The sequence below is a fragment of the Amblyomma maculatum genome, chromosome 1, assembly GCF_055883805.1.
Source record: "Amblyomma maculatum isolate TAMU_Amacu chromosome 1, ASM5588380v1, whole genome shotgun sequence".
NCBI classification, from domain to species: Eukaryota; Metazoa; Arthropoda; class Arachnida; order Ixodida; family Ixodidae; genus Amblyomma; species Amblyomma maculatum.
The window spans coordinates 402,714,283-402,728,350 of NC_139344.1; positions in this window are offsets into that span (position 1 = coordinate 402,714,283).

Sequence of the window (14,068 nt, forward strand, 5' to 3'; positions counted from 1 at the left end):
AGGAGATTGGAGGGCGACAGGGCATGGAAAGATGCAATGCTCCAAGTTTGCATAGTGTTCTGGGCAATTTGGGCATGCAGGGGAATGTATGATTCTCTATAGAAAAGATCGGGCAGGAGTAAGCTGTGTATTTAGTTGTATGCGTCTAAGAATGCGGATTTGCGTGGTAGTGAGAGATTTATCAGGAAGAGGAAGTGCACGGAGAGTTTCTCTAATGTTGTCGTAGTGAACGTTGATTTCTTTTTTTGTAGTGAAGAGTAGTGTCCCACGTTGGTGAATAAGGCCAGGGAATCCCAGGCGCCCGGTGTTGAAGTTCGCGGGTGAGGCGATGCACTTCCTCATTGCCTGGGATTCCAGCGTGACCAGGAATCCACCTCAGTGTTACAGTGTGGGGATGTAGTTTGGTAAGAGCTCTGTGTAGATCATCGTGTAGTTCTTCAGGAATGCGACCCGGGTGAATGGCGCGTATAGCTTGTATTGAATCAGTGCATATGGTATATCCTGAAGGGTTAGGGGGTGCTTGTGCGAGGTCTTGAATACTGGTAACTATTGGTAGGGTCTCGAGAGTCGCTGTAGGAGGAGGATCTATGTAAGGACCTAGGGTATGCGTCACTACATCGCTACAGCTCTGAATTGAGTAAGCAGCCGCTCCGACGTTAGTTCGTGATGCATCTGTGTAGATGATCGTGGAATCTGTTGGGTGAACATGGTTGGAAACGCGAGCGGAACGTCTGCCTCTGTTAGTGTCGGGTGCAACGTTTTTTGGAATGGGGATTATTCTGAGGTTATCCGGGAGCGAAGAAAGAAGGGTAATTATAGGGAGGTCTATAGGTTTGAGTGCAACCTGCTGTAGTATCCAATGTCCTTGTTTGGTGCTAGAAAGACGTGCCATTTGCCGGTCGCGATGTTGTTGTATAAGGTCTCCCAGGGGCAAGAACAGCCCCGTAGAGTATAGGCGCTCCGTGGACGTATGTACAGGGACGTTAAGGGCGGCCTTGTACAATATGTGAAGCGCAACCTCAATCTGATGTCTTTGGCGACAAGTTAGTGTAAGTTAAGGAATCGTATATAAAATTTTGCTAAGTGCTAATGCGTGGACAAGCTGCCTGACTTGACCCTCGCGTAGCCCGGCGTGCTTATTGACTATGCGGCGAACTAGATGCGTAAGCTGATTGCAAACTTTAACAGTTGTAGATACATTGGCCTGATTGGTTGACTCATGGATATGAAGTTCCAGGATCCGGCAGGATGATACACGAGGGATGGGGTGACCTGCCATTGTGAGATTGATCAGCTGGTTATGTTGGCGTTGATAGCGAGTTTTTGCAATCAGCAGCAATTCGGATTTTTCAGGTGCGGGAGATAGCCCTACTTTATCAAGGTAACTAACGACTGCATCGATACCTTGCTGTAGGGTCTCCTCTACTGCTCCAAGAGACCCAGAAGTGCACCAAAGAGTAAGGTCGTCTGCATAGAATGTGTGTTTTAGGTTTGGGATAGACGCTAAAGTACGAGATAGGGGAGCCATTGCAAGGTTAATAAAGGTGCACAGTGGATACACGTGCTTCCAAAAAACGTCTGAGACTTTCCCATTCCGATAGGCAGCACAATTGCTGCCTCGTTGTGAAACACTTTAATTATGTATTCAAACACATGCACACACACAAACACCAACATGCACGGATGCAAAGAACAGTGAAGGGGGGGGGGGGTACTAAGACAAATTTGACTTGACAGATGAGGTTCGAGAAGATTCATCTTTATCACAACAGGTTTCTGGCACAGACATGAAACAAGAAGGCACTACACTTGGCTGCTTGTGATGAGTTGGTCAGCTACGTGTGGTATATCACAGCCGATTGATGCGCTGGGCACGGTAACTGTCACACTTGTTTTCTGTGGACACCTCAACCGCGTCGTGGGAAGGGAGGAAAGCGGGAGTGAAAGTGCAAAAAGAGAAAGAGGAGCCGTAGTGGAGTGCTACGGAGTAATTTCGACCACCTGGGGATCTTTAACGTGCGCTGACATCGCACAGCACACGGACGCCTCTAGGGAAGGGAGGAAGGCGGGAGTGAAAGTGCAAAAAGAGAAAGAGGAGCCGTAGTGAAATGCTACGGACTAATTTCGACCACCTGGGGATCTTTAACATGCGCTGACATCGCACATCACACGGACGCCTCTTCGTTTCCCCTCCATCGAAACGCAGCCGCCGAGGTCGGGTTCGAACCCGGGTACTCCGGCACAGTAGTAGGGCATCTTACCACTGCACCACCCCGGCGAGGTTCTACGGACACATATACCATGCGGTAAAGGAAGGGAGGAAGGTGGGAGTGAAAGAAGGGAGAGAGATAGATGTGCCGTAGTGGAGGGCTACGATCCACAGCACTATAATTGCTTTCGCCTTGACGCACTTTTCTAGAATTTTTATATTGTTGCAAATTGTACCGACGACCTGCTCCGACACAAAACTAGTCCCACATTCTACAACCCTGGTTTAGTAAACAGATTAAATGTAGGAAGCCATCTAATCTTGAAGACTTTAGCCCAAACTGCATCTGCTGTATGCTATGTTCAGCTTGGGTTTTTGATAGTAGTGTATAAGGTCGCTGAAATAGCGCAACTAAGAAATACATCAAAGAAGCAACTGCGACGTTGCTCATTAATATTCTTATGTCCACTTCTCTCTAGAATTAAGCTATTCAGCACGAATTAACACAAGAAACTAATCGACTTCTGTAATTGTGACGCTGTAAAGCCCATATGCATTGCGTGTTGTACTTCAAGAGTTATTAGCGCCACGCAGCTGACCGAGGCTCGCGAACACTCACAGTGCAGTGAATACGGTTCTGCACAGAAAAGTATGCAGTGCGAAAAAAGTTGCTCCCTCCAACACATGTACACACAGCGTAAAATAACCGCTCACTATCTTACCACAGTGCTGGTCCACTTGACAATAAATAGTCATAATAGGCAAAGACGGAGCCAATGTGTGAATGCGCACATAAAAACGCATTGATACAGAGTTAGACTGTTTTACGCACAGACTGTATCCATTGTTGCCATCGTCAACACAAAACCTTCAACTAAAGCAGCACGCGGTGTAAATCATGCTGGTGCTCATTAAGACCTATATTCGACGAAAGATGATCAGTTCAAACAGCGCTGCTGCTCAAGCGTGGCTCCAGAAATTTGTATCGAGAGATTAGCGAAAGTTTACGCGGTGTTAAGAAAGAGCGCACAGCTGAAGACATGCCGACGACGCGACCAGTCAACCGAAGCAAGATAGCGACTAGAAGCTGCGGCCTCGGTGTTGCCAGACAACCAAGCACTTTCGCATATCATTTACTGTAGCTCCAATTATTCACTGCACGATTTTTAAAACAGAGAAACGAAGACCCTACGTTTTGGTCTGCTCTTATTTGTTCGCGCAAGGGTTATAATCTTTTCACGCATTCGCAATAGTAAAGTGCTCCCGTCAGCGAATGTCAGTATAATCTACTGAGGCAACGTCCTGAGGCAACCCTAGCATCGTCAAACTCTCACATCACGCACCACGCACGTGATGGGCGGATAACAAATAAATCGTTAGAGATGATTGTGAACTCGTCACAGAGTTGACAAAATAGCGGACGAGTTTTCCCAACACGTTTTGCCACTATCGGCGCGAATCCATGTCTTGATAACGGCGCCGTTTCGGCGGAATTGACTGTATGTACTTCAGCTAAACATTTTCTGGGGTTTACCTATCAATAAATCAATTGTGACGCGCGAAAATACTGTTTCGCATAGATTAGTATAGCTTGGCATCAATTATCACAATTTCGTTTGTCGGTTGGCTTGTTGTTGGGGAAAAGAAAAGACGTGGCACATTTGTCATCTCTCGGTTTTAACCTACACCTAATTCATTGCGTAGAATTGAAAGTACGTATGACTTCGCTTGGAATCTCTATCGAAACTAGTCTCTTAACTGAGTAGCGGATGGATGTGAAATAGGAAGAGAGATTTAATAACATCTTCGCCAACGCTGCAGAAAACAAAGTTACTCAACAGTTTTTTACGCGTCTCTCTGCAGAATCTTGATTGTTTTTCTGACACGCTTGAAAAGTTGTCCGACCACCGCGATTCCCTACCGACGGAACGAGCGCTATGCGCTGCATTGTAAGAACGTGACTGAAAAATAGCATGCACCCGTGAACATGGTTCTAGCCAATGCTGAAGCTTTAAGGTAAATTCGTAAGCACTACGCAATTAAGCCGACGCCGAAACTTGACAACGCATGTGTTAAACATCGCGTTCTCGCGTTCCGCATCGTCGTTTTCATCAACTTCTATTCGTTCATAAGGCAACCAGAAAGCGACCCTACGCATACAGTTGTACGTGGGAGCCAATTTTTATATACGGGGCCGTATCCGTTTGGGAGGATCTGCACCACCGCAGGTAATAACGACGTTTTGAACAAATGCACGTATAATGTTTGAGAAAAAGTTAGATCCAAGGGGATTGCCTTCAGAAAATTTCGAATACTGAGAATACGTTACGAGCTACGCGATGTGTCCTCGAATTAAGCCTGTTTATTGGTCTCTGAACGTTTGCAAGGACTGTGTCGTTGTGAGGGAAAGCGCAAGACAAGTAAAAATATCAAAGCGCATATCAAAGCGTGCTCTTTCATTCTATACCGGTTGCAGTCTACCGTTACACACATTTGGTTGGATTTTCTTGTCGATGCTCTGGTTTTGCTTATATTACTTATGTTTATTTATTTCGTGTTTTGAATTGAAAAAGACTGCGCTTGAAGATGATGTGATTTGTCTAATGTACAAGGTCTCCTTCAGCAAATACTGGGTCATGAGGCCCCGTCAGGCGCCATATGGACGCCTTTTGCCTCGTGAACCTCAGCAGATGTAAAAACGAAAATTCCCAAGTATATGTACCCCAATTCTGCTGAAATAAATTTCATTTCATTTCAGTGGCTCAGGGTAAAAAGCACAAGCTGATTGTTAGGCTAAGCCGTTAAGCGTAGGTCCATACGCAATACAGTTCGGAAATGTCTACGTTCGCAAGACGTTATTTTGTAGCGAAAGCTACACTAGGCTAGCCAGCAGCACATTTCGGGAAAGCGCCACTGGTCACTACTGAGCATGCGCCATAGCCATGGCAACTAGTTGCACTGAGCGGGAGAAGAATGGAATCGAGAAGATGGAGCAGAAAAAGACGAAGCCGGTCATATGGAGGAAGAAGGTTCGGATGCCGGGTACGTGCCATTTTTCAAGAGGCGAACATCCACAACAAGCAAAAAGAAGATAGAAGAAGTTAAGAAGAAGAAGGAGACAGGAAGATAGAGAAGAGGGAGAATTCCGTCAAATGGAGCAAGAAGATTAGAAGACGCCAAGAAGACGTGCCTAATCGCCAATCAGACCATGTGATTTGGAGCCAGTGAGTCAGCGACGAGAAAGTGCGTGTCGGACTTTGGGAACGATTCGTTTGGTAGATTTAGCTACGCATATCCAGTCTTAACCGAGTTGAGCTCTCATAAGTTTATTTGCGTCTATAAGAAATAATTTCTGTGCAACGAAAAGATTGCTTGCTGATAATCGTTCTTTTATTTAATGGTTTACGATTTCGCAGGCCGAACCAAAGGAACCGCCATTACAGGACAACGTAAGATTTCAAAGTACTTTTTTTATTGGTGGCATGCCTCATATGCAATGAAAATATTTTTTGATTTTATTTATATTATGTCTGCTTACATGTATGTTCTCGCGGGTGCAGCGGTGGCGTAGCGGTAGAACATCCGCCTCGCATGCAAGAGGACCGGGGTTCAAATCCCGGTGCCGCGCAATTCTCCACCGGATGAAAGAAAAAAAAATAAAAAAAAAAAATCCGCGTGTTGATGGAATTGCATAAACAGGTTTAGGGTGCGACCTGATGCCGGTGAACACCTCCGGCAACGCACTCCCTCACCAGAACAGGAGTTGGCCACCCTGGTGCAGTAATTGGCCGCAACCTCCTATGATAAGCTCCATAAAACCCCGGCCCTCAGTCACCAGCGGCTGCGGAACAACTGACCACGGCGGCGGTCAGACCTGTGACGCAGCAGGGGGTGCTAAGAAAGTCTGGCTCCGCTGGACAGGCCGCCATTGGAAACTGACCCTGGCAACGTTTAATGCTAGAACCCTAGCTAGTGAAGCTAGCTTAGCAGTGCTGTTAGAGGAATTAGAGGGCATGAAATGGGATGTCATAGGGCTTAGTGAGCTTAGGAGGCCGAATGAGGCATATACTGTACTGAAAGATGGGCATGTACTGTGTTATCGAGGCTTACCAGAGAGGCGACAACTAGGAGTAGGTTTCCTTGTCAATAAGTATATAGTGGGTAATATAGATGAATTCTATAGTATTAATGAGAGGGTTGCAGGCATCGTAATTCGGCTTAATAAGCGGTGTAAACTGAAGGTTGTACAAGCCTATGCACCTACATGTAGTTATGATGACCAGGCAGTTGAAAGCTTCTACGAAGATGTAGAATCGGCAATGCGAAAAGTAAAGACGCAGTATACTGTACTAATGGGCGATTTCAATGCCAAGGTAGGGAAAAAACAGGCAGGAGACAAGGTAGTAGGTGACTATGCATTGGTTCTAGGAATAGCAGGGGGGAGTTACTAGTTGAGTTTGCAGAGCGCAATAACCTACGAATCATGAATACCTTCTTCAGCAAACGGAAGAACCGGAAATGGACATGGAAAAGTCCTAACGGAGAGACTAAAAATGAAATCGACTTCATAATGTGTTCAACCCCCGCAATTATGCAAGATGTAGAGGTAATCGGGAAAGTGCGATGCAGTGACCACAGGATGGTGAGGTCCCGAATTAGCCTAAATCTGAAGAAGGAACGCAACAGATTAGTAAGAAAGAAACCCATCAACGAATTAGCGGTGAGGGGGAGGGCAGAAGAGTTCAGGATCTCGCTACAGAATAGGTTTTCAGCTCTAACTGAGGATGGCGACATTACCCTAGAGGCAAGGAACAATAATTTCAGAGATATCATTACTGAGTGCGCGGTAGAAGTAGGCGGTAGGATAGTTAGAGAGGATACCGGTAAGCTGTCTAAGGAGACGAAAGATTTGATTAAGAAACGCCAGAGTATGAAAGCTTCCAATCCAACAGACCAGATCGAATTGGCCGAGATATCGAAGCTAATCAATAAGCGCAAGGTGGCCGATATTAGGAAGTATAACATGGAGAAAATTGAGCATGCTGTAAAGAACGGGGGAAGCCTTAAAGCGGTAAAGAAGAAATTGGGCATAGGCAAAAACCAGATGTATGCGATAAGGGACAAGGCGGGCAACGTCATCACTAATATGGAAAAGATAGTCAAAGTAGCCGAGGAGTTCTATACAGATCTCTACAGTAGCCAAAGTAGTCAGGACCGTAATGAGATTGGCGGTAGGGAAAAACAGTCAGACGTTCCACCAGTGACGAAGGACGAGGTCAAGAAAGCACTAGAAACTATGAAAAGGGGGAAATCAGCTGGAGAGGATCAGATAACTACAGATTTGCTGAAGGACGGGGGGGATATCGTGCTAGAAAACCTGGCCACCCTGTATACGCAGTGCCTGGCGTCATCGACGGTACCGGAACCATGGAAGAATGCAAACATTATCCTCATTCATAAGAAAGGGGACTCTAAGAACCTTAAAAATTACAGACCAATCAGCTTACTGTCTGTTACGTATAAGGTATTTACTAAGGTAATCGCTAATAGAATCAGGACAACCTTAGACTGCAATCAAGCAAAGGATCAAGCAGGGTTTCGGAAACGGTACTCTACTATCGATCATATCCATACCATCAATCAGGTGATAGAAAAATGCTCGGAATATAACCAGCCCTTATACATAGCATTCATTGATTACGAAAAAGCATTTGACTCAGTTGAAACCTCGGCGGTGATGCAGGCATTGCGAAATCAGGGGGTAGACGAGCCATACGTGAAAGTGCTGGAAGATATATATAGCGGCTGCACAGCAACCATAGTTCTGCATAAAGAAAGTAACAAAATTCCCATAAAGAGAGGTGTTAGGCAAGGAGACACAATCTCCCCAGTACTATTCACAGCTTGTTTAGAGGAAGTATTCAGAGACTTGGAATGGGAGCAGTTAGGGATAAGGGTAGATGGAGAATACCTCAGTAATCTGCGATTTGCTGATGACATTGCCTTGCTAAGCAACTCGGGGGATGAACTGCAAATAATGATTGATGACCTAGACAGGAAAAGTAGAAAGGTAGGCTTGAAAATCAATATGCAGAAGACTAAGGTAATGTTCAACAGCCTCGGGAAGGAACAGCAGTTTACATTAGGTAGCGAAATACTGGAAGTAGTAGGCGAATATGTCTACTTAGGACAGGTAGTAACCGCAGACCCGGACCACGAAAAGGAAATAACAAGAAGAATACGATTGGGATGGAGCGCATTTGGCAAGCACTCGCAGATTATGACTAGCAGCTTACCGGTATCGCTCAAGAGGAAAGTATACAACAGTTGCATCTTGCCTGTACTCACCTATGGGGCTGAAACGTGGAGGCTAACCAAGAGAGTTCTACTTAAGTTGAGGACAACCCAGAGGGCTATGGAAGGAAAAATGGTAGGGGTAACATTAAGAGATAGAAAGCGTGCAGAGTGGGTCAGAGAAATAACTCAAGTTACTGACATTCTAGTAGAAATTAAGAAGAAGAAATGGACATGGGCAGGACATGAAGTGCGAAGAGAGGATAACCGATGGTCGCTGAGGGTAACAAACTGGATTCCAAGGGAAGGAAAGCGTAGCAGGGGGCGGCAGAAAGTTAGGTGGGCGGATGAGATTAAGAAGTTCGCAGGGGTCAAGTGGATGCAGCTAGCACAGAACCGGGTTAAGTGGAGAAATATGGGAGAGGCCTTCGCCCTGCAGTGGGTATAATCAGGCTGATGATGATGACATGTATGTTTACAAATATATGGTCAAAACAAGGCTGCCATTTCAGTTAAAAATCACCAAATATATTATTTTCACCAGCGCCCTCAGACAAAAGTACAATTCTGGACCTCTTTCGGGCAAAATAGTACGCGCAATATTTTTTCAAAGGAACCTGGCTAGCAGACAGCACTGCAGCTTTGAAAAGAACCAAGAAATATTGATATATTTTTGTAAAACCAGGACCTGTAATACACGAAAAAGCATCCCGGTCTTAAGTTAAGCTGTCAGCCTTTGTCTCTTTTTAAGCGGTGCCAATAAAAAAAAAAGCATTTTAATCAGTTACGTTTCGCTTTTTCTCGTTTTGTTGACTTTCGTTGCAGAAAAAAATAACTATTCATAACAAATTCTGCGCTAACCTCCAATATCTGCTTCAATTATTGGGTTTAGGATGGTGACTTTCAATGATGTTGCGAATAGTATGCGCACTAATTGACGAAAACAAGAGGTGAACGGCAATGTAGTAGATACCCCGAAGTCTGTGTAATCAAGTGCTGCGCTGTGTTGGAAGTTCGCTCGAGAAACCGACGCCTGCATTTTCAAATCTAGCTATTTTCATTTATATTTTACTTTGATAGAAGGGGATGTATTTCGCTTCATATTTGAGCAATTAATTAACAAAAGAGAACTTCAACATTCGGAACCACTGTGTTGTGCATAAAAAGTACCCGCAAGCAAGAATAAGCCAGGAGCACCCTTATATGGCGTCTGTATTCTTTATCAGGACACTTTGGAATGCCTCTCCCTTTTCAAGAAAGGCGTATCAGCATCAAACCGGCTTTAGGCGTTGACTCATCAGCCACACCACATTGTAGTTTTTTCTGCTGCTGCCACTTTTGATTTTCATTTTCAGGCCTCAAGATCACCCGTAACAAGCTGAGAAATACACACCGAGCCAACATTTTTTCACTCCGCGACCTGCTTTTTTCACCCCCAACCCTCCCCCCCCCCCCCCCTCTTATGTTTTTTTATTCGGAAGCAGAAGCATATTTAAACCCCCGCCACTGATAATCGCGCTGCCCAGACGGAGAAAAGTCCACTTGTCGAAACGTTGGCTCGGCTTGAGAACCCAGGCTCCCCGTCTGTCCTTAGTCAGTGCTTTTTCTTACTGTGTAGAGATGTCCTTTCTCATGTTCTGCCCTGGATCTTTAAGTGGCTTAGTTGCTTTGAAATACTGACACGGGTTCGCAAATGTCATCTCCGCTTCATAAGAGCTAGCACAGGAGGAAAATAATTGGCACAGGCTCTATGCATAACAAAGTTATGTCTCCAAATAACCTAAATTCAGGTGGACGCGCCGCATTCTCCTAGGTAAAGATAATTTGGAAGAGATTTCATCCTTTGAATCTGGAAAATATTTTCAAAGAGCGCTTTTCTCAACAGGTCTCTTCAGGGTCTCCAGTTGGGTATTGAAGGCAATCGTGCGCTGTCATTTTCGTGGTCTCTCTCTCTTTACCATCCGTTAATTTTCATTATCTCTCCTTTCCCAAAGAAAGATTTTCAAAGACACGAAAATGAAGGGGTTTTACCTTCTATTGGTTGTTTTCTATGAATTCAGCCTGGGGGGGAGGGGGGGGATTTACCAAAACCTGAAAAGAGAGCGAAGGTAATTAGTTTCATTGCATAAATTGTGAATGGAAGGTTGCAAGGAAGATATGGTATCAGTCCTCGTGGGCCGTAATTAGTGAAAGTGCATATAGGAAAACCAAATTTATTACACGCAGAAAAATGTGTCCTCGGAAATTGGCCGCATTATAGTTTTTTCAAAATGACCCAGGAGGTATTTGTTTTCGATAGTATGTAAGGATTTAGGTAATATAAGAATGGTGCAAAACTCTCTTCGGCATCGCGTCACAGCACCTGGTTGCAGTCGCTTTAAGACAGCTTCGACGGCTCATCAAAACTGAAATAATTTTGGTGGCCAGTGACCGAAATCACACAAACGTAAACTGAACTCGAAAATCTGTACGCTAAAAAAAAAAGCAATCTTGTTGGCTTACACCGAAATATCTGTATTGTGCAACGGCTTGTGATATCCTGCCCTAGTTTGGGTTCACCTTCGCACTCGCCTGTTTAGATCTTCGCTTGGATCGGCTGTCAGGTCCTTAAGTGATCATGAATTGTAGAACGCCTGCTATATACACACCTCCAGAAAAGACACCAAGCATAAATGGGAAAGTTTCCGAGGGAGCAAACATGAAGGATGGGCCATGCAGCTGAGTAGACGTTCTTTCAAAGTGATGCCTTTTTTGTCCTACAAAAGAACACTGTTCTGAGGCGCTTCGATACCCATTCATCATCGTGTCGCCGTTACTGCCCTGGATGGGAGTCAGAAGCACATCTGCCTTTCAAGATATCCGATTGCTCAAACAAAAGAAAGGCTTCATACAAGGACAAATCAAAAAGCGATTTGGCAGTAGAAAGATTCTAACCATCGCTGCAGAAATGAGTGTGAGCAAAAATCCGCCCGCTTGATTTCCTGCACGCCATCTGCTGGTATTGTCATCTCTTGCTATGGTTTCTCTGCTGCTCTATCGCATTGCAAACTGACGCCTTGCACTTGTTCACCCCTCAAGACTCATATTCGGGGTCCACAAATCTGCTTTTCAGGTTGTTTGTGTTGCTATCCCTGGTAGTCTATACATTGTTTCTGAGAGTAGGTGTCCCAACAAGGCTGTAATGGCGCTATATCCAGCACGTGGAATATATTGGACGAAGCAACTTTATCAGCAGGAGAGAAAACATACACATACCAACAATGTCCCCAAAGGTAAAAGCTATTCTATTACATCTGAAAGAATTTATTGAACATTCAGGACAGGAAGCGCCATGCACATTTCATGTTTTTACCTACGTTAGCAGACCACAGGCGCTTGTGTCAGGTGAACAAAGAAAGGAAACAATACAGCGCAATTGTTTATGGCACTGCGCGGTCGCCGCTACGTTGTCCAGTCTCCGGCACTGCCAGGAATAACTTTGCCTTCGAAACCAGGAACCATGCTCGCCGGCAGCCCGGAGCACTCGTAAATAACTAGTGACAAGACGCACGAGCTCAGGTAAACGTGCAGGCCACACTGTGATCGGGCAGTCGTGGCTGGTCATACTAATGCTGGCATAAAACTAACCTGGCAGGCTCGGCGCTGAACGCCAGTGCTTCTAGCAGCGGATCTAGAGCACGAAGGAAGCTTCACCATCGCTGAGTGTACACATTAGCGACCAGAGTGGGTATGTGCAATATGCACCGAGGAAGAAGAACAATAAGAGCGTGGCATGCGATGGCGGGATACCTGGCCAGGTAAACACTGTCACGATTTATTCTCAACCGCCATGGTCTTTACTTAACCGAAGCCGGCACCTCCATTAGTAGCATGCTGTTCATAAAAAAATTCCGATGCCATCACCGTGTATGCTGACACTCATGAGAGTAGGGTTCATACTTTTCTATATCTTTATCATGCGAAGCTTTCGAATTGCTGAAGGAATAATATGTTTACATAGAGACGGCAGTAACCGAATATTAGAAGCAGCGCAGTGAAATCACGAGCAAAATGGAAATTCCTTTGAGTGCATTTGACACTTCGGTCGTGACTGGCAGGAATCTGTCATAATCCTACAAGGGATATGAGCATAAGAACTTATTATGTTAACCTGTATTAACACAGGTGGCAAAAATGAAGTCGGTAAAAAAAGTAATTGCAGGGAGGTATGGGCATGAAAATGATGCAATCCTAACAACAATCTTAACAATGACAACCGAGTTTATTGCAACAACATAATAATAATAATAATAATAATAATAATAATAATAATAATAATAATAATAATGATAATAATAATAATGATAATAATAATAATAATAATAATAATAATAATAATAATAATAATAATAATAATAATAATAATAATAATAATAATAATAATAATAATAATAATAAACATGTTATAAAGTTGGTGCGCTAAAAGGCGAACTAGGGTCAATAGGTGGTTATCGAGAATGTTGTTAGTATTCAAGTTAACACACTATACTCCTGTGACACCAGCATATGTTGGTTTCCTTGACCATGTGTTTAAAGCGATCTCCAGCGAGGGTATAAGGCATCACTACCACTACAGCGTCGTACACTTACGACGGCGCTCAAAGGAGCCCAATGTTTATCATTATCTCATTGGTTAAATAATCTTTGAAAGATATCTTTGTCACGCTGAGACGTTCACAATCAATTTTTGAATAACTTAAATTATTTTACTGATGCATGCATTTTGCAGTTTCATTCTATGCTCTTTTCTTGACGTGCTTTTTTTCTAGTTGAATAAACACTTGTGTGGCTTCCTTGCTGATTATTTGGATAGTAGACGTGTAAAGTTTCCCAGAGGCCGCCTTCTTCTGCTATTCCTCGATCTTTGTTTTTAAATAGGGCACAAAATTTATTTGATCTCATTTCATTTGAATATAAAATGCAGAACGTGCGCTGAGTATTCTCCTTGGATTAAGATAACGGAATGCTCTATTGATTGACAGTGAAAGAGAGAATAAACTTTATTAATGTTAATTAATTTCGGGGATGGTCCCCCAGGCCCGGGAATCATTTGGCGAATACGGCTGTGAAAGCCTGAAAAACCAGCAAGCGCTAATGACGTAAGTCAGCTTCGCCTGCCGGTGTTCATGAAGAGACATTGCCCCGTTGAGCAAAAGTACGTGGCCTTATTTGGCTTCCAGGGTTTGACGTTCGAAATGGCCTCAACGCAGGCTATTAGACACACTGTATTTTAAGACTTCAGAATGTTGACCAAATGGAGTTATTAGCGTGCAGTGAGAGGACACGGCAGAGTGGCGGCTCGCTTTTATATTGCAAACATATTACGTTATGTCGTTCTCAAAATAAAAAGAAATGTTTTGTTCATCTAAAAAAAACTTTTAATTAGTACCAAAAGCCCAAAAGGGGGGAAGGAGCAGTTTTATATCGAAAAATTCAGTACTACCTGACACATGGCCTTACAGGCTGGATGACGAAAACAGCACATAAGAAAATTTGTTCAGGGCGCTTGCGAGGCACCCGATGAAG